The sequence below is a fragment of the Onychomys torridus genome, chromosome 14, assembly GCF_903995425.1.
Source record: "Onychomys torridus chromosome 14, mOncTor1.1, whole genome shotgun sequence".
NCBI lineage: Eukaryota > Metazoa > Chordata > Mammalia > Rodentia > Cricetidae > Onychomys > Onychomys torridus.
This window is the reverse complement of record NC_050456.1, coordinates 17,459,797-17,482,085: the sequence shown is the minus strand read 5'-3', so window position 1 is coordinate 17,482,085 and position 22,289 is coordinate 17,459,797.

Genomic DNA, 22,289 nt, shown 5'->3' with positions numbered 1-22,289 from the left:
ATTCAGTCCTCCTGAGTGCTGATATTAAAGGCACATGCCTAATGCCCGATCATGAACATCTATTTCTGAGTTTATGCAACTTTTGTACACAGTCTATAGAGAGGATTTGTCCAAGGTTTTGACATTTCTTTCTGTGTCTGCATGTAAAAGTGGTGAGTGTATGTGTCATGTATGCACAATACATGTAAAAGTATGTGCCTATTACATACCACATGAAGCCAGAGCCAGAAGAAAATGTGAAGTGTCTTCGTCTACCATGATCTTCACTTTTCAGATGGGGTCTCTCTGAAATGGAAACTTACCTTTTCACCTATGCTTGTCAGCAAGCCTCTAGCATCTGCCTATCTCTCCTACCCAGCCCAAGATGCACTGGACATACATTAATGTCTAGCTTTTATGTGGCTGCTAATTTGTGGGGGATTTGAACTCAGGTCCTGTTCCTTGAACAACAGATACTTTTATCCCTTTAGACATTTTCTCAACCCTTTTCTCCATTTCAACTCCTGTTATAAGTCATAGAAATCCTTTTAGAAAATAGGCTGTTTTGGATACAAAGTTTTTTCTCCTTTTTTTATTTATTATATTTGTGTTTTAATTTTATACATCAGCCATGGGTTCTCCAGTCTCCCCCCTCCCGCCCCTGCCCCCACCTTCCCCCCAGTCCCTCCCCTCCATTCCCATCTCCTCCAGAGCCAAGACTACCCTGGGGATTCAATTCAACACGGTGGATTCAGTACAGGCAGGTCCAGTCCCCTCTTTCCAGGCTGAGCAAAGTGTCCCTGTGTAAACCCAAGGTTCCAAACATCCACCTCATGCACTAAGGACAGGTCCTGGTCCCACAGCCTGGATGCCTCCCAAACAGTTCAAGCTATTCAATTGTCTCCCTTATCCAGAGGGCCTGATCCAGTTGGGGGCTCCACAGCCTTTGGTTCATAATTCATGTGTTTCCATTAGGTTCACTATTTGTCCCTGTGCTTTTCCAATCTTGGTCTCAACAATTAACACTCTTACAGTCCCTCCTCTTTCTCAACAATTGTACTCCTGGAGCTCCACCTGGGGCCTGGCTGAGGATCTCTGCATCCACTTCCATCAGTAATTGGATGAGAGATCCACCACGACCATTAGGGTATTTGGTCATCTAAGCACCAAACTAGATCAGATAAGGCTTTTTCCCGGCCATTGCCAGCAGTCTACAGAGAATGTGTCATTATGGATTTCTGGGGTCCTTTCCAGCACTTTGCCTCTTCCTGTTCTCATGTGGACACCATTTATCATGGACTGTTATTCCTTGTTTTCCCTTTCTTTCTTGATCCAGCTGGGATCTCCTGCTCCCCTATGCTTTCTTTCCCTCAGACCTTGCCTTTCATTACTCCCACTGTTATCCAGGTTGTTCATGTAGATCTCATCCATTTCTCTGCCATTGGATGATCCCTGTGTCTTTTCTAGGGTCCCGTTTTCTAGGAAGCCTCCCTGGAGTTGTGTAGTGGTCTAGTCATTGTTTTACATCTAGTAACCTCCTATGAGTGAGTACATACCATGTTTGCCCTTCTGAGTCTGGGTTACCTCACTCAGGATGATTTTTTTCTAGATCCATCCATTTGCCTGCAAACCTCATGATGTCTTTGTTTTTCTCTGCTGAGTAGTACTCCATTGTGTATATGTGCCATATTTTCTTTATTCATTCTTCAGTTGAAGGGCATCTAGGTTTTTTCCAGGTTCTGGCTATTACAAACAATGCTGATATGAACATAGCTGAGCAAATGCCCTTGTGGTATGATTGAGCATTTCTTGGGTATACACCCAAGAGTGCTACAGCTGGGTCTTGGGAGAGATGGATTCCCAATTATCTAAGGAAGTACCATATTGATTTCCAAAGTGGCTGTACAAGCTTGCATTCCCACCAGCAGTGGAGGAGAGTTCCCCTTGCTCCACATCTTGCCAGCTTTTGTTCTTAGCCATTCTTACAGGTGTAAGGTGGTATCTCAGAATCATTTTGATTTGCATTTCCCAGATAATTAGGGTTATTGAGCAATTCCTTAAATGTCTTTCAGCCATTTGAACTTTCTCCATTGAGAATTCTCCGTTTAGTTCTATAGCCCATTTCTTAATTGGACTGTTGGGCATTTTGATGTCTAATTTCTTGAGTTCTTTATATATTCTGGATAAAAAAAAAAAGAAGAAGAAAAGAAAAAGAAAAAAAAAAACTACAGAAAACCTACTATGTCATGGAAACTGAATAATGCTCAACTGAATCACCAATGGGTTAAGGAAGAAATGAAGAAATTAAAGACTTCCTAGACATCAATGAAAATGAATACACCACATACCCAAACTTATGGGACACTATGGAAGCAGTGCTAAGAGGGAAATTCATAGTTCTAAATGCCCACCTAAAGAAGTTGGAGAAATCTCGCACTAGTGAGTTGACAGCACACCTGAAAGCCCTTGAATAGGAAGAAGCAAAGTCTCCCAGGGGGAACAGACACCAGGAAATTATCAAATTGAGAGCTGAAATAAATAAAATAGAAATAAAGAGAAGAATACAAAGGATTAATGAAACGAAGAGTTGGTTCTTTGAGAAGATCAACAGGATAGACAAGCCCTTATCCAAACTAACCAAAAGACAGAGAGAGAGCATCCAAATTAACAAAATCAGGCATGAAAAGGGGGACATAACAACAGACAATGAGGAAATCCAGAGAATCATGAGGTCGTACTTCAAAAACCTCTACTCCAACAAAACTGAAAAATCCAAAAGAAATGGATAATTTTCTGGATAGGTACCACATACCTAAGTTAAATCAAGACCAGATAAACCATTTAAATAGTCCAATAACCCCTAAGGAAATAGAATCAGTCATTAAAAGTCTCCCAACCAAAAAAAGCCCAGGACCAGATGGTTTCACTGCAGAATTCTACCAGATCTTCAAAGAAGACTTAATACCAATACTCTTTAAATTGTTCCACACAATAGAAGCAGAAGGAATATTACCAAACTCCTTCTATGAGGCTACAATTACCCTGATTCCTAAACGAAACAAAGATACAACAAAGAAAGAGAACTACAGACCGGTCTCCCTCATGAAAATTGATGCAAAAATACTCAATAAAATACTGGCAAACAGACCCCAAGAACACATCAAAACAATTATTCACCATGATCAAGTAGGCTTCATACCAGGGATGCAAGGGTTGTTCAACATACGAAAGTCCATCAGTGTAATACACCATATAAACAAACTCAAAGAAAAAAAACCACATGATCATCTCACTAGATGCAGAAAAGGCATTTGACAAAATCCAACACCCCTTCATGATAAAGGTCTTGTTGTGATCAGGAATACAGGGAACATACCTAAACATAATAAAGGCAATCTACAGCAAGCCAACAGCCAACATCAAATTAAATGGAGAGAAATTCAAAGCAATACCACTAAAGTCTGGATACACAGTTTACAGACGTTATTTCCTGTTTACTGGGTTTCATTTCACTCCATGGCTTATATGTTCTGATACCCAACAGCTTCTGATTTTCATTAAGTTCAGTCTTCTTTTTTTGTTTGTCTTTTGTTTTTCTCCCATTATCCATACTCTCTGGATCCATCAAAATGTCCATTTTCTATTTGTTACCTTTTACAAACTTCACAGATTGAGCATTTAGGTTTATTTTATGGCTATATATATATATATATATATATATATATATATATGATTTATATTTTTATAATTATAATTATATTCTCTTTCTTCTTTTTTTTAATTAAGAAATTCTTTTCATTCATTTTACACAACAATCAAAGATCCCCCCCTTTCCTCCTCCTGTCCCCCCAGCCTCCCTCTCCCAACCCACTCCCCACTCCCCATCATATTAAGTCAAGGCCTCCCATGGGGAGACACATCCAGTAGAGGCAAGTCCAAGCTCTGCTGCCTGCCTCAAGGCTGCATGAGATGTCCCATCTTAGGTAGTGGGCTCCAAAAAGCCTACTCATGCACCACAGAGAGGGGAGGGGAGGCGGCGCAAGCAGACAAAACTACACGTGCAGAGGGCCTAATCCCACGTGGGTTTTACAGCCATTGATCCAACTTTCATGAGTTCCCACTAGTTTGGTTTGGTCACCTCTACATGTTTCTCCATCATGATCCTTTTGCACTTGCTCATAGAATCCCTCTTCTCTCTCTTTGACTGGATTCTTGGAGCTCTGCCTGGTGTTTGGCTGTGGATCTCTGCATCTGCTTCCATCAGTCACTGGAGAAAATCTCTGTGATGACAGTTAGGGTATTTACCTGTCTGATCACTGGAGGAAGCTAGTTTAGGTCAGGCACCCTCTCCAGGAAATGCTTTGACCACAAGCTTTGAAAGTTCACTTCTGAAATCTGTATTATTATTTAGTCTCTGAATAGTTAGAGCATGGTGACACTTTTAAAATTCTGTATCCTTTTACTTTTGAAATTAGGAATCATAATTTTTTGTTTGTTTGTTTGTTTGGTTGATTGATTTGGATTGCTTTTTTTCCCTCCTTTTTTATTTTTTTGTGTTTTAATTTTACACATCAGCCATGGGTTCCCCTGTCCTCCCCCTCCCACCCCCACACGCCCCCCCCTCCCCTCCATTCCCATCTCCTCCAGGGCCAAGACTCCCCTGGGGATTCAATTCAGCCTGGTGGAGTCAGTACAGGCAGTTCCAGTCCCCTCTAGGTGGAGCTCCAGGAGTCCAATTGTCAAGAGGAGGGACTGTAAAAGTGGGAATTGTTGAGACCAAGATTGAAAAAGCACAGGGACAAATAGCCAAACTAATGGAAACACATGAATTATGAACCAATAGCTGAGGAGCCCCCAACTGGATCAGGCCCTCTGGATAAGTGAGACAATTGAATAGGAATCATAATATTTTATACTTTGCTTTTTATTGGGACTTCATTGGCAATTTGGGATGCCTTAATATTCCATGTTCATTTTTTTTTCTATTTTTGGAAAATGTTAACAGCTTTCCAGGATTTTATTTTTTTAATTATTTTATATTGAATTTATGGGGGTTTTCCCTGTGTTTACATCTCTGAGTCACAATTTTGCTGGTCCTAATCCCTTGTAGGTAGTTTTAACTGTTTAGGAACAATCTTTTCAACACTGGAGTAATTGACATGGAAGTAATCACACAAATTAAATGATGAATTGCTATAAAAAGCAATGCTAAAAATCACACAAAAAATAAAATCTTGAACAAAAAAGTGCCATGCCAAAAGCACAGTAGCATTTCACCCAAACATCATGAGATGGAGGTAAAAATGTATTGAAATGTTTCTCTCAGGTAAGTTCTAGGGAAGATCTTGGTCTCTGTGGTCAATATTGTATCCCTTGCAAGCCCTGTACATGTTTTCAGATAATATCTTAGTCAATAATAAACTATTTTAGAATGATGATCCTTTCCATTTATGACTCTTACCATAATCTTTCCTTGGTGAATGCATTATGTAACTCTGCTAAACCCTACAGGAAAGTGAAACCTATCATTGCTCTATTCCTTAAGAATTCACCACCCAATATACTTTTAAGTAAAGTGCCAGTGGTAATCAGGAACTTCCTAATCTCCAAGATAAATGCTGATGATTTTGTCTGCTCAAAAAGAAAAGAACACTGTGTGAGAGACATAATGTAAGCCCCTCTGCAAAACAAACAAACAAACAAACAAACAAATAACAAAAAGAAACAAAAAACAAAAACAAAAACAAAAAAAAACATGAAAGCTCTAAAATTATTTTTATGATTCCTTTTATTCCATCTTAATGTCTCAAGAAGAATATCTTAATCCTGTGTGGTCTGAAACAAGGTAGATTAAAAGGCCTTGATGGAAAATTATGAGTAGTATAAAACTTTCTCATAGTATTTGAGAGGTAAACCCAGTAAATTAAAAACTATACTGTTCAAAGACTAATTTTCCACAGGAGTCAGAGCAGGTCCAGATAGACAGTTCTGAGGAGGCATGATCTGCCAACATGTCAGCATATCTCATGTTGGGAAAATCAATCTATCATATCACTAAAATAAATCCATGGTTCTCATGGGTTCAATATGAAGTGCTGAAAACACCTAGCCCTCTTTTCACCCTGACTTTATGATTGCTCAGCTAGACCCATTTGACCATGTCCATGTTGTCACGTTTCATGTATGATGCTGTATCTGGGCTTTTTTTTTTTTTTACACTGTACTTCTGTCATTTTTTAGAGAAGTCAAATACGTGTGTGTACAAAAACACACACATATATTCATTTTAAAATCTTCCTTTACCAAAATATTTGATATTTGTTGTATATTTCCCCCCTCATAGGCTATGGTCAAAACTATACTCGATATGACTTAATTAAACTAATATTCACATATATTAAAAATACAACAAAAAAGAATTAATAGACAAATTGTGAGTTACTCTTTGCATCCTGGGAAGGTCTGTTATGTATGTTGGTTTACTTGATTATGCAGAGAATCAAAACAGAAACAAATTAAGAAATCAATTAACTTAATGTCTTTTTTTTTTTAATCTTCACATATACAAGAGGCAGACTGTGGCATCAGTGGTTCAGTTTCTCCAAATGAGCAGAAGATAATTCAAATATCATCAGAAAAATCTAAGTGATATGATGTCTTCTTTGTTGTTTCTGATCCTATCCATGTAATTCTATAACAGGCCAAAAAGATAAGTGCTTACTTATTTTAGCATGTTTTAAATTGATTAAAACGAATTAGCATTTGAGCTGTATATACTACCCTGGCATTCCAGTTTCTTAGAAACAAAATCTCCATGTCACACTTCACAGCACAAGTCACTTTTTACAAAGAAAAGGCACAGGTCAAACAGGCTGCTCTAGAACACAGGTGTTTGTAGTGGGAGCAATAGATAAGTGACACTAATTTTTATCTCCTCTTTGCCTTTGACAGTTAGTGCAAAAGTTTAGGAAGCATGCCTTCAATATAAAACAACCACAACCTCATAAAAACTCAACATTTTAACATTTAACATTCTCTACCAGGAATAGTATCACATTTGTCATTTTATTAAAAAACAATCTTGACAAGGCCTAATTCAAATAAATTGAGTAGTATCTATATTAAATATTAGCAAACCTTTGTGGTAATATTTTATTTGTGCTGAAATGTGGTGATTTTTCATTTGTGCTTTAATAAAAAAAAGTTTGCCTGGAGATCAAGGAGATAGCAAGCCATTTTAAGTAAACACAGAAGTCAGGCAGCAGTAGCACACACCCTTAATCCTATCACTTGGCAGGCTGGATCTCTGTGTGTTCAAGGCCACACTAGGGAACAGAGCCAAGCTTGGTGACACATTCCTTTAAACCCAGTACCAACCATAGAGGCCTGGAGGTCTGTACTGACAGACAGAACTGTGTAGGAAGAAGAAGTGAGGTAGCTAGGCTAAAAGAGCCAATGATAAGGCAGAACAGCAAGACAATAAAGGCCTGAGTAGACAGGAAGTAACTCACCTTTGGAAGCTGCAGTGTTGGTGAGGTAAAGTTGGCTGGTGGCTTTCCCTGTTTCCCTAATCTCTCTAAGACTTTCACTCCTATATTTTGCTCCATGTCTTTCATTTAATAAGACCATTTAGAAATTTGTCTACCAACCTTGTGTGGGTAGGGCTTCTTTTGTTTGTTTCTTTGCTTGTTTGCTGCTGTTTGTTTTCTTTTTGTATTTTGAGACAGGCTCTGTATCCTGGATCTTACTCTGTAGACCGTTCACAAAGCTGGTCTTGAATTTCACCTTCTTCTATCTCCCAAGTGCTGAGATTAAAGGCATGTGCCACAACAACTTGTAACATGAATTGCCAAACAGTCTTATTAATAGAAATCTTGGAGTTAGATATTGGGGTGAAAGTTGAGAGATCAGAGAAACAGAACAATCTTGCCACATTCTTATCTCTACAAAATCTTCAGCCTTAAGAGCTAGACTCCCTGTTTACTTCCACCTTATAAATCTTCCTGTGTTCTGCCATATTACTTTCTGAGAGTAAAGGTCTGTGTGCTTCCCAGTACTGGGATTGAGGGTGTGTGCTACCACTCCCTGACCTCTATGTCTAATTTAGTGGCTGGCTCTGTCCTCTGATCCCCAGATAAGGTTATTAGAGTACACAATGTATCTACACAACAACTGGCTTGGTTTAGGGTTTCTTACAAAAGTCTACTTTGATAAAATTTGTAAATTCCTGTGATTCCTCTAATACCTGTTTTTTTTTTTTAATTATGCTAGAGCAGTAAGTTAAACAAATGACTATGTAGTATGCATAGTTTTTCTTTATCATCTTTTACTTTTCATCTGTTTTTTAGACAGTTATGAGTTCTTGTGTTTCACTTGCATCTAGTTTGAGTTGGGCAATTGCAAACTGTCTAATCTCAATAGAATAAGAACATCTTCCATTTTTTAAATGTGGTGAATATTATAGGGTACTGGTCAGTGGAAGCTCTTAGAACTATCCAAATGTCCTGGACCTCCAGGCACTCATGATACTCTGTATAGCATGTAATTATTGCACTGTGTGTTTACAGATGAAGGACAACTTAAAGATTAGTAATAAAAAATCATGACAAAATAATTGAGATTTACAAGTTAGATTAGGAGGTGTCAAAGTTTGATTGATGAGTAAAAGATACATAAGAAATTATACAGATTGCTTAAGTTGAATTCTATAGAAAAATCATCCCAAACCTTGAAAACTTAAGCATATATATATTGAAATAACTCAAAAGTAGATTTGACTACTGTCCGCATGGCAGTAAAATAGAGTTGGGTGGTAGCTTTGCTTGCCCTAGTGTTTGAACATAGGAAAAAAATCACCATGTTACCATCCCAACTTTATGTCCTCCTTTTTCCCCTGTCACTGAGTACAGTTGATGTTGTCAATATGTACATTGACTTCCCTGTCCCCCAAACCCTGTAATGTTAGCTATTTTTTCCACTACACACTTCTGTACTCTACCCTTTTATCCCCTTCCAACCTTGAAACTTCCCCTGTCCCTCATTCAGATATAAGACAAGAAATGAAATGGAAGCAATGTTTCCATGATCTACTAAAACTTAGCACCAGGTGGATCCACTATAGATTTCCATGAGACATTCAAAAAACTAATCCAAAACTACTCAAATTATTCTATAAAATAGAAAGGAAGGCACATTTCCAACCTAGTATTATTCTGATAATAAAACAAGATTGGGACACACACACACACACAGAGAGAGAGAGAGAGAGACAGAGACAGAGACAGAGACATAGATGCAAAACTTGTCAAATATACTGCAGATAAAATTCAAGATAACATCCAAGAGATCATTCACTATAAGCAAGTTGTCTTTATTCCATGGACTCAGAAATGATTCAAAGTAAATAAATCTACACATGCTGTTTATCACATATGTAGCTATTAGAACATAAATCATGTGTTCATCTCAATGTGTGAAGAAAATTACTTTAATAAAATATGGCAAAACACTGGAAAGACTAAGGACTGTAGGAACATTTCTCAACAATAAATACTGTATATGACAAATGTGTAGGAAGCATCATTTAAAATGAAGAAAATCTTAAAGCATTCTTGCTAATATTAGGACTCCTTCATTTTCATGTAGTACTTAATGTCCTAACAAAGGCCACATAAGAAAAGGAAACAAAGGGGGTTCAAGTAGAAAAGGAAGATGTCAAAATATCAATATAGACATGAGAGACTAAACAGAACCCACCAGGAAATGTCTAGACACAATAAATACCTCAATCACAGTAGAAGAAAGCAAAATTAAAATAAAACCTCATCATTGTTCAGATAAAAAAACAAGCTGATGAAGAAATTAAGGAAATAATCCTATTCATGATAGCTCCAAAAATCAAACTAACCACCAACCAAGCAACCAGCAACCCTTGTAATAAATCTATCCAAAGAAGAAGGAACCATATAATAAAAACTTAAAAAATACTAAAGAAAGTTATTGAATAAGAAGACAACAGAAGATGGAATCTGCTATTTTTAAATTAATAATTAGCAATTTATTAATTAGATATAACATGACTTATCTGTCAACTAACTTAATGAAAGAAATTTAGGTTCCCTTTACTTACTGATAATGATGAATAATACATTTGCACAAGTATTTGTTAGAAAAGATATGTTTCACTTTGTGCTTTTAATGGTTAGTAGTGCTGTATCTCTTCAGAGATATATCTATCATTCTTATTCTTTCCTCTGTGATAAGGATTTGATAAAAAATAAGTAATTTCTTGTTTCTTTAATGTAATGTGTCTTTTCCTTATTATATTCAAGGGTATTTTATTTTCTCTGTTGTTCTTCTGAATATCTATGGAGAGAAGTTTGAATCACTTTAGTTTTCTATGTGCTTTTTGATCTGTATTTAAGATCTATATTTCTAGAACCATAAGGTCATTAGAGGAAGTTTACATTGAGACACTAGGAAGGTGATAAAACTTCCTTGTACTTAAACGTTTTCATCGGTAACATAAGGATCATTAGAGTTTCTATAAGACAAGGTTGAAGGTCAGATGAGTTAATTCATGCAAAACGTAGCTTTGGTACTGGCACAATTTAAGTTTCTCATAAATATAAAATATAATGGAGACTATTGTAGCTATATTAGTAATAATTTATAATATATAGCATATTATATGAATATATTACTTATTATTAACCTACTTATTATATCTTAATCATTGTTTGTCTTTGTTCACTTTTATTCACACCCACCTAAGCTCCACATCTGAATTAACTTAACCACATCTGACCCTTAAAATCCAAGTTTCTCATCTTCTCTTTTTCCTTTTAAGGAAAAAAATAACCATTTGGGGCTTCCAAAAACTCTGAATTCAATATTTAACTCTACACTTAATCAAGTTCATTAGCTGTATATTTTTTGGTCTTTTTTCCTTTATACAGGTTAGTGCCTGGGTGATAAGTTCCTTTTTTAATTCTGCCTTGTCTAGAATGCCAAATGCTCAGTCTTTCATGAGTTGATAAAGTTCCTTATGTTGATGACTTTCAACTGTGGTTAAACACAATGCAATACAGGAGAACTGGACACAGCCTTCTGAAATTCAGTGAATCAGATGGCTTAGAGCCACACTGCAACTTTGGACTCTGTAGTGTCCATAGCTCTGTATAGCCTATCAATGGGAAAGATCTTCCAGTAGAGGCACAGAATCTCATTTTCTGTATTTAAGTGACCAAAATGCACATGATTACACACACACACACTTGTCTCTTTTTTTTCACATTTTCTTACTAAATGAGCAAGAACAAAACATCACAGAAAGCTAAGCATATAAACTAATTTCTCACTGCCTACATCACCCAAAATTTTGATCAGAAACCCTTCACCTATTGCAATCTTTGTGGAAGATGTCATAAACATGGCTCACAAATAGGTAAAGCTTTCCCCTGTTACAATTTTAGAGCAATTTATTGTTCCTTCACTTCTAAAATGGCATATGAATACTTTTTCTCCTTTATCCAATCTCTTCTAGGTATACACATTCATTTTGATATTCTAATATGTCACCTTGGTTTCTGAACATTTTCCTTAAAATATTTCTAATTTTTGAGCATTATTCTTAGTCTCTATATAAAATCACACTGGAATGATAAAACCACAAATCAGTTTCATAGGCCTGACTCTATATCAGTAATCTCATGGCAATTCTCTCCCCTGATGAGAAGGGAGGGGCCCAGGATGAGGAAATATCACAGCATATGATCCTACTGGAACGTGGTTTTCTGTGAGACACATATGCAGGTGGTTGATTTTGCTCTTTTACTCTTTGGGCTTTTGGGGGGCCCACCACCCAGCTCCCAAATAAGTGCACATAGAGGATTATTGCTGCTTATAAATACCTGGCCTAGCTTGGCTTGTTTCTTGCCAGCTCTTATTAAATTAGCTCATCTATTTTTTACCTTGTGGCTGTTACCTTTCCCTGTTTCTGCATATAGTTCATTATTTCCTACTCCATGGCTGGCTGTGTAACTGGGTGACTTGCCTCTAGCGTCCTCCTCTTCTTGTTCTCTTGTTCTTCCTTCTTTGCCTCCCACATTTCTTCTTTTATTGATTCTCTCTGCCTGCCTCACTTTTGGCTGTTCAGCTCTTTAATAGACCATCAGGTGTTTTAGACAGGCAAAGTAACACAGCTTACAGAGTTAAACATATGAAATATAAAGAAATGCAGCACATCTTTGCATCATCAAAGCAAATGTTCCACAGCATAAATAAATGTAATACATCTTAAAGTAACATTTTACAATATACAAAGCTGCAGGTTGTGTGTCAGATCCACTTATGACCTGCTGTGTGATTGGTAAAATGTTACTGCGTGTACATGAGGATATAAAAAAGAAATGAAGAATTCCCTTAACAGGAATTATGGACAACTTTCAGGCATAATATTAACCATTGTTCTACACTATCAAATATCAACATTTTCACAGTACTGGAGAAATGTTACATGTTTTCTACCACAACAACATTCTGACATTTTCTAAAGACATTCTAGTGTAACTGAAACTCTCTGCATCATAATTTCACCTTTGAAGAGTTACACTAAATACTATTTATAGCAGGAGATTTTTGTTCAGAAAAAAACAATGGTATTACATGAAACTTGATATTTTCAAAGGACATACATACAATAGTATATCAAATATGGCAAGCTGAAGATTACATGACACTTTTAAATTGAAATTTTATGGGTGAGACACTAAATACCATTCAGAGATGCTTTCAATGAACTGTTAGTAAGAAAAATGTAGCCAAAAGATAAGATTTCACTTTATTCCTTTCCTAGAACTTTAACCAATTATTATACCTCTAGAAAATCAAATATTAATCATGAATATTATATTTTGTTTTACAGTTGTAAAACAAAACTATAAGTAAATTAATAGGGAACATCTATATATAAATAATCAGCCTTTAAACATCAAATGGTCTTCTCTCTCCCTCCTTCCTTCCTTTCTTTCTTCCTCTCTTCTCTTTATTCATTTCTTCTCTGTACATTTTTCTTCCCCTCCCTCTTCCTCTGACATGCCTTTTTATCTCTCTCCCTATTTCTTTTCTGTTTTGATACAATCATCTCTATGATATCAAAACTTTTATTTTTCTTTTGATACAGGGTCTCACTATGTGGCACTGGCTTGCCTGGAACTCCCTAGTGGATCAGGCTGACTTCAAACTCACAGAGATCCACCTGCCTCTACCTCTTGGCTTGGTCTTAAAACCAAGCATCACTAGGTCTGGATATGAAAATATTTTAAGCAATTATGATACCAAAATACTTCCTTAATATATGTTAGCCCACTGGGGAAGTAACTCTACAAACTATCTGACTAAAACTTTCCAAACTTTTCTTACTCCCAGAAGAATCATATGAAAGTCTATAGTGTCCTAAGCAGAGATATTAAAACTACCTGAAATTATTTTCAGATTTCTATACAGGGGAGTTGGAGGGAGGAGGGAGTAATTGTTGACATTATCTAAAGGCATTGACTTCATGTATGAAATTACAAAAGAATAAATTTTAAATCTTAAGAAAGAATTGCTAAGCACTTCTATTATAAAAATCAAAATATTTTACTCATTATTTTCTTTGTAGAAAAGAGCATTTATTCATATTTATGCGTTTGAAACAAATTTTGCAAACAGAATAATTTAAGTGAATGACTACCATAGGAGTAGAGAGCTTATCACATAGAAGCAGGAAAAAGGAAATCTCAACTCTTGACAAAATTAGAGTAGTTACTTAAGATGTTCTACTAAGCCCCAAAGAGAAATTATTAAATGTCATCTATAAACCTTCTCACAAGAAGGCTTTGTCATAGTTGCCTAGTTCAAAATATCTATGGTCAGGCAATTGGACAAACGATACCAGAAGCATTTGAAATTAGCTGTCTATTCTGAATTTTTCCATATCAGTATATGCTCTATGAAACACTTCCTGGAAGTTATGTTCATTTTACCTTGATTGTCTGATCTCTTCATCCAGATAGTGATGTGTGACATGCAACTTCTAAGACAATGCCCTTTGTTTACATTCCCTTGCACAGGAAAGCTAGGAATATGAAGCTCTAGATGGATAGAAAGTTTGGCTGTGACAAAAACAAGGTATATAACAAAGTATGACATTTCCACTGGTCCACAAAAGAGAAACATTCCCTAATGGTGTAAATGACACTATTACTACTGACATCACTACCAGGTACCTTGTCCATATCATGGTTATTTAAGAAAAAGATTTTGGAGGGAGACTATCAAATTAGGATTCAGCTTCATTATCAATTTTTGTTATACTCTTTAGTTTTATCAAACCATTATTATCATTATACTTACAAAAATAAATATATTGTTCATTAATATTCTGGTAAAATCATGTAATGTCTATGGCAATAAAACAAAACACATTTAGAGTTTAATTGGAAAGGCCTGCCAGAATGTTAATGATTTATATGCCCTTTGAACTTGAGTCTATTTTTAGGAATTCACTCTAATAGAATTATCTTTCTATGTAAATTAAATTATTTGAGGTATATGTAAATATACTCTTATCACATTAGTTACTGCAACAAGATTAATCAGGGGAAGCTATATATATCTGACAATACATGTCCATGCATGTTACCTTTTGACACCATAATACTATTTGACTTTGAAACACACACACACACACACACACACACACACACACACACACACACACTCACACACACACACACACACACACACTCACACACACACTCACACACACACACACACACACTCACACACACACACACACACACACACACACACACACACACACACACACACACACACACACACACACACACTCACACACACACTCACACACACACACACACACACACACACACACTCACACACACACATACACACACACTCACACACACACTCACACACACACATACACACACACTCACACACACACACACACTCACACACACACGCACGCACACACACTCACACACACACACACACACACACACACGCACACACCCAGAGGAAGAAAACCGGCACAATAAAATAATTTCTGTGGAGACAACGTTCCAAATCTCATGTTGTATTATAGAAGAATTATGATAAAAACAGTATGGTTTTGGCATAAAAACATACATAGATCAATGGAATCAAAATGAAGACTGAGATATGTCTATCCACCAACAGACATGTGATTTTCCTGCTCTTTCAAACTCAAGATGTCCTTTTTCAGTTTTATATGTATAAGTATTCTCAAACATAACCTGCTCAGTCTGTGTAATGTTACTTATAAGTGTCTTTTAAGGGCTAATCATTTATCACTGGAAAACCAGCTGGAGAACTCTCCCCCATAGAAAACTATTTCTCCATCCTTCCTTACCAAAAATCTAAACATTTGTCCTTATATCCCCCTCATCAAGGAAACTTCTCTTTGCAATAGATATAGAGCACTACAAAACTCCACAATGAACCAAAACACAGAGTTATGAAGACTAATTTTAATGAATACATCTACAAATCACTCCTGCACCTAAGGCTCAGGGAACATTGTGGAAGAGAGGGCAAAAAGAATATAAGAGCCACAAGATTTTTTACTGTGAGACTCTGTCTCATAGTAATATCAGAAGCAACATGGACTGCCTAAACATGAGCTGAGTTAGGATAAAACCAATAGAAATACCAAAGTGGAAAGTGAAAGCCCATGAGGTCTCAATGGAGACTCTTAAAGGGGGTTTGTACTGGGAAGGTTACTGTGCATTCCTTTTATGTCTTTTCTTTTTCTGGTTTGGTAGACATCAGCAACAAGGACAGATCAATTTTACTGACATGAACAGATATTGGAGGTATTCTTGGGTGAAGTACCTTGCATGATTACAAGAATCTAATAATGTTTAAATATAATATTTAAAAGACAATATATAAGTAAGTAGAAATTTTAATTTCTAGCTCACTAAGGGAAGTAGTCCTGAGGGGATACCGATTAAAATATTAAAGATAGCTCCCTGCTAGTATAGACTATTGTTGTTCACTTAAAACATAAATATATGTTAAATAAATATACAAGTTAAAATCTTATGAGTATTGAAAAGTATCAATATTCATAGGATTAATGGTATAAACTAATATTACTAAAATGTTTTCTTTAAAATATTAATAATTATAAAGGAATTAACAAAGAAAATCATATATTTATTGAAGTAATAGAACTAATAAACTAAGTTTATTTCATAAGAATTGATGTGGAGAAAATTAGAAATGTGGGAATTGTAGTCTCAGAGTTCTATTCTAATCAGAAAAGTAAAATATATTTCCTAAGTGACAAAGAGAAACACAAGCAATTAGACTGTTATTGAGTGAATTGGATTACTGATGCCTTTGGAGAAAATCAGTTCCTGAGTTTTGAGGTAATAACCATTAAGTGATATTTTTCTACCCAGCAAGGTCGAAATAAAAGTTCTCATTAAACTTAGTACATAGTAGCAGCTCCTTCAGAGGCTTGGATTATGACCAAAACTATGATGGTTTGCAGGATGATGAATGTTTGCTTGCTTAGGATAAAGGGAAATATGCATTAAAAAAAAAACCTACTCAGAAAAAACTGAATATGGCTGATGAGTTACATGTAAAGATGATGGCCAAGACAGGATGCAGGTATATAATCCGACATGAGGTCATTGGAGTTAGGCTCCACACGTGCCCCAAGAAAATGATAAAGTCTCCTCTGCAAGTGAGTGAGATCACGCAGAAACCAGCAGTTTTGATCGACATTATAAACATAATTGATAAAATTTCCCTACTACCTTGGAATACTTAAATTCTCCAAAGTAGTAAAAGAGTGTTCCCTGACTTGCTTCTCTTACAAGTCACACATATCAAGCATACAAAATCAGCGAACTTTGAAATTCTATGAGAATAAAAAAGCATGCATCATTATCCTGTCACTCCAGTCATTCAGAAAGATCATAAGTGCTTTATCATTTTAACCAGAATCTGCAAAATTTATATAGTCTTTTTGTCCCTCTGTCCTTTCAGCACACATGTCTGGCAAAATCACAGAGCTGAGTAAATCTAATTATCTGTCTTCCTTTGCACCTGTGCAGTTAAATCCAGATGCCACTATGAATTTGTGCTCAAACATCAACTAGGTTTCCAAAACATTTTGGCAGCTTTTCTAACTCATAGTCAGGTGTTTCTCCATTCTTCAAAATAATACTTTCAAATATTGAATTCTTCAACTATCAACTCACTGCACCATTTAGAAGATGGCATTGATCCCTTCTAAAGGAAAAGAGAATCCAGAATGGGCACAGAAAGCTCCCAGCCTTTTGTCCTTACCAAGCTGACCACTTCTGTTCTCATTCGCTCCTCTCTTGGTGATCACACCTGGGCTGCACCTTCACTTATAAGCACTTCTCATTAACACATATTTAATTCTATCAATTCATGAGTGTGATTTAAAACTCCCTTTGATCAAACCATGATTTATCTTCCAGTTTTCTCTTGATTAATAGCAAAATGTATTTAAAAGACGCCTTTACTAAGAATTTCCATTTGATTACTTGCCTTACAGTCCTACAAAAATTACAATCTTCTTTGTCATTCCCTCACTAATTTCTAGGTGCACTTTGTATGTATGGACTTTCACTGCTGAAAAGCAACTACTCTTTCCTAGGTTCTTGTTTGTACCTGGGGACTGTTTTAAGTATACAATTTCTGTACATATAGATATATGTAAATATATAGGACAATTGAAAGTATCCCTGGAATTAGGCTGTTTTTGAGGTTGTTGTTGTTTTTCTGACTCAAGAGACTTGAGAATCTGCTTTTCCTTTGAGCGTCTAACTAAAAGTGCATACTGCCATTTTGTGGCTATGAAATACTGTGAAAGTATAATATCAGACATTAAGAGTCAGCTGGCCAATAACCAGAAACACTTTCTACAAGGCATCCAGATTAGCCACACCTGCTTGGAACTCAGGTAGGTGATTTTCACTATCCATACTGTCCTTCATTGTACCCAGCCCAGATTTACTCTTAGTCTAGTAGCAGCCCACTTACAGGAGCCCTTCCTCCAAACAGCCTGGTCCCTGGGGACTCTTTTTATCAAGTCAAACATGATGACCCTAACTCTCATCATGATGTCCACATCTCCTCTCATCTTTCCACCTAAGACAACTGCATTCCTGTCAATCACCCAAGGACCTGAAGATGTGGGCTCTACCTGGAAATGCACAGCAATGAGACTTGCCTAGGATTCAGAGAGAGAACCCATAACCAAAGCATGAAAAATCAACCCAACAAAGAAAAAACACACATTAACATGTTAAAACAGTCAGTCATCATAACTCCAGCTGTCCAGACTCCAGTACAAATATGCAAACAGACATGAATAGCCAAAATGATATGCCTCCATCATAACCCAGTAACCTTATCATAGCAAGCCATGAGAAAAGAAATACAGCTGAAGCACAAGAAAGAACTTCAAAATAAGACTTACAGAGATCCTGTAGGACTTTAAAGAGGATGTAAATCAACCCCTTATTGAAAAATTGCGAAAACGCAAAGAAGTTGAATGAAATAATGAAAGTAGTTCAAGATATGAAGATAGAAGCAGAAGATCAACACCAAAACAATAAAAAAGATCTGAACAGAAAAACTGATGGAAAGGAAGCATTCAGGAAGTTAAACAAAAATGTCAGAGGTTAAGTCTTACCAACAGATTATCTGTAAAGGAAGAGAGCATCTCGGTATTGATAACAAGGTAGAAGAAATGGATACCTCAGTCAAAGACACCGTGAAATATTAAAAGAATAAGGCACAAAACATCTAGGAAATCTGTGACACTATGAAAAGGACAAATCTATGAATAATAGGGATAGAGGAAAGAAAAAACCTAGGTTAAAGATGCATAAAATATTTCCAACTAAGTCATAGAACTTTCTACCCCAAAGATGTTTCATATCATGGTACAAGAAGCATATAGAACACCAAATAGACTGGGACATAAAAGCAATTTATCAAAATACATAATAATCAAAGTACTAAACATTCAAACCAAAGAAAGAATACTAAAAACTGAAAGGAATAAGACCAAGTAACATGCAAAGGAAGGCCTCTTAGAATAACACCTGTTTTTTTAGTGGTGAATCTGGAAGCCTGGGCAGATGTCATACAAAGTCTGAGAGAACACAGACGCAAACTCTATTATACATAGTAAAACTATTAACCACAACCGACAGAGAAAGAAAAACTTTCCAGCATCAAACCAGATTTAAGCAATTTCTATCTACTGTTCTAGTTCTATAGAAGGTACTAAAGGGAAAATTTCAGTCTAAAGAAGTTACCCATAACAGAGAAAAGCATTTATGAATCTCAGGAGAGTAAATTATGGGATACGGGGGACCGTACCATTACAACAAAAGAACTGGAATCAATAAGCACTGCTGTAGATGTATCGGGCTTGTTAAATAAGAAACACAGAACCGATTGCAGAGTTAAAAACCAAGAGGTCAGAGCAAAAGCGGAAAACCTTACCCTTCACTGCTTCTGCCGTTCTTCCTCTCCGCAAGAGACCTATTTCTGTGCGTCCTGTCTATTTAAAGACTTTCTGTTCTGTTTTCTCATTGGTTGTAAACCCAGCCACATGACCTCCTTGTCACTGCCTGTTTGTACAGACCTCCAGGTCGTCTATGGTTGGTATTGAGATTAAAGGCGTGTGTCTGCCATGCTGGCTGTGTCCTTGAACACACAGAGATCCGCCTAGCTCTGCCTCCCAAGTGCTGGGATTAAAGGTGTGCCCCACTACTGCTCGGCTTCTGCTCTGGCTTGCTCTGACCTCAAGGCAACTTTATTGACATACAAATAAAATCACATTTCAATACAAATAAAATATCACTATATTTCCCCTTTTCTATTTTAATAAAAAGAAAAAAAGGAAAAAGTTATAACTAATAAAAGAAAAACTATATACAAAAGTACAATAACTATATATATCATATATACAAACAATAAATACCTAAACAATGTCTAGTCCATTTGTAATTGACAAATTCAGAGAAAATAATTTCATTATCTATCCTATTTTGGTAAGTCCAGAATGTACCTGATTCACTTTTTTATCCTAACTTATATAGCTAACGGAACTGTCTTATAACGTCTTTCAAATTTATACACTTACAGCTCTTAGTGAGCTTTTCTGAAATCCTTAACAAAGATAATTATAACTATAACTAACTGATCTTCAACTCCCTCAGAGACCCAAGAAGGAAATAATACTACCTAATAAAAAGTAAAAACAAGAAGTGCATGCAAGCAGCTTCAAAAAAAAATGTGAGTTGACAGAAACAGCCAGCTGCCTGGACAGTCACCTGAGGTTTCTCCACACACTGCTCTTTGATAACTCTCAATATTAATAGTCTAAATTTCCCAGTAAAGGGTACAGATTAAGAGAATAGGTGGGAAAACATGATTTATCCTATTGTGGCATCCAAGAAAAAAAGTCTGACATAAGAGTAGACACCACCTCAGGATAAAGGATGGAAAAGGTTATTTCAAGCAAATCTCCCAAGAATCAAGCACTTATAGCCATTTTTATATCAGAAAACAGCAACTGTCTTCAAACCAAAACTAATCAGAAGAGATAGGGAAGGCACTGCATAACCCTCAAAGGAAAAATCCACCATAAGATATTGCAATTCTAAACACTGATTAACCAAACACAGGGACACTCAGGTTCACCAAAGAAGCACTCCAACAGTTAAAATCACACATTGGCCCTCACATAGAGAGTGAATGACTGCAATCCCAAACTCTCACCAATAGACAGGTCACCAAGACAAAAGACAAAAACTAAATAGAGAAATGCTGGAGTTAAATAACATCATAAACAAAATAGACATAACATATGTCTACAGAACATTTCACTCAAATACAAAAGGATATATTTTATTCTCAGCAGCTCAGACAACTTTCTCCCTAATTGCCCCCATTTTTAGAAACAGAAAGTTTCAACAAGTACAACAACATTGTAATGACACCCTATGTATGTCTGGAGGCCATGGATGTAACAACTACACACACACACACACATACACACACACACACACACACACACAAACACACATACAAACTCATGGAAACTGAAGAATTTACTGTTGAATGAGATCATAGGTCAAGACAGAAATCAAGAAGGCATTTAAAGACTTTAGACATGAATATAAATGAAAACATAACACACTCAGACAATTGGGACAGACTGAAGGCAGTTCTGAAAGGTGACTTCACAGTACTAAGTGCCTAAGTCAAGAAATTAGACACATCTCATACATGAACAACAACAACAAAAATAAATAAAAATCAGAGCTTATAGATATCAAGAAGTAATCAAACTCAGGTCTGAAATTAATGAAATACAGCAACAACAACCATAATATAAATAATCAATGAAATGAAGAGCTGTTTTTTTGAAAAAATTTAATGAGATTGTCTAATCTGTAATCAAATAGACAAAAAGATAAAGAAAGATGATCTTTATATTATTTATATTATAAAAATAATGACAAAAGGGTGATATTACAAAAGATAGAGGAAATATATAGAATCCTAAGAACATACTTTAAAAATGTATGCTCCATCAAACTGGAAAACATAAAAGAAATAGATAAATTTCTTAATATTTACAACATGCCAAGTTAAATCAAGATCAAAATAAAATACCAATTTAAACAGACCCCAAACTGCTGGCAGAATATATGCAATCGAGTCTAACAAACAAAAACCTAAGACAAACAAAACCAGAAAAAATTCACAGAGCCAGATGGATTTAGCCCACAGATATACCTGGACTTAATCCCATTAATCATCAAATTGTTTCACAAAATAAAACTGAAGGAAACTTCCTAATTCTTTTTATGAAGTCACTATCACCCTCTATTAACTGATGCCTAAAATGCACAAAGATCAAACAAAAAGAAAATTATAGATCAATATTAACATGAATTTAGATGCAAAAATCCTCAATGAAATATATGCACACTGATGCCAAGAACACATCAAAAAGATTATCCAGGATCTAGAAAACATCATCCTGAGTGAGGTAACCCAGACTCAGAAGGACAAACATGGTATGTACTCACTCATAGGAGAATACTAGATGTAAAACAAAGATGACTAGACTGCTACACAACTCCAGGGAGGCTACGTAGAAAACGGGACCCTAGGAAAGACCCAAGGATCACCCAATGACAGAGAAA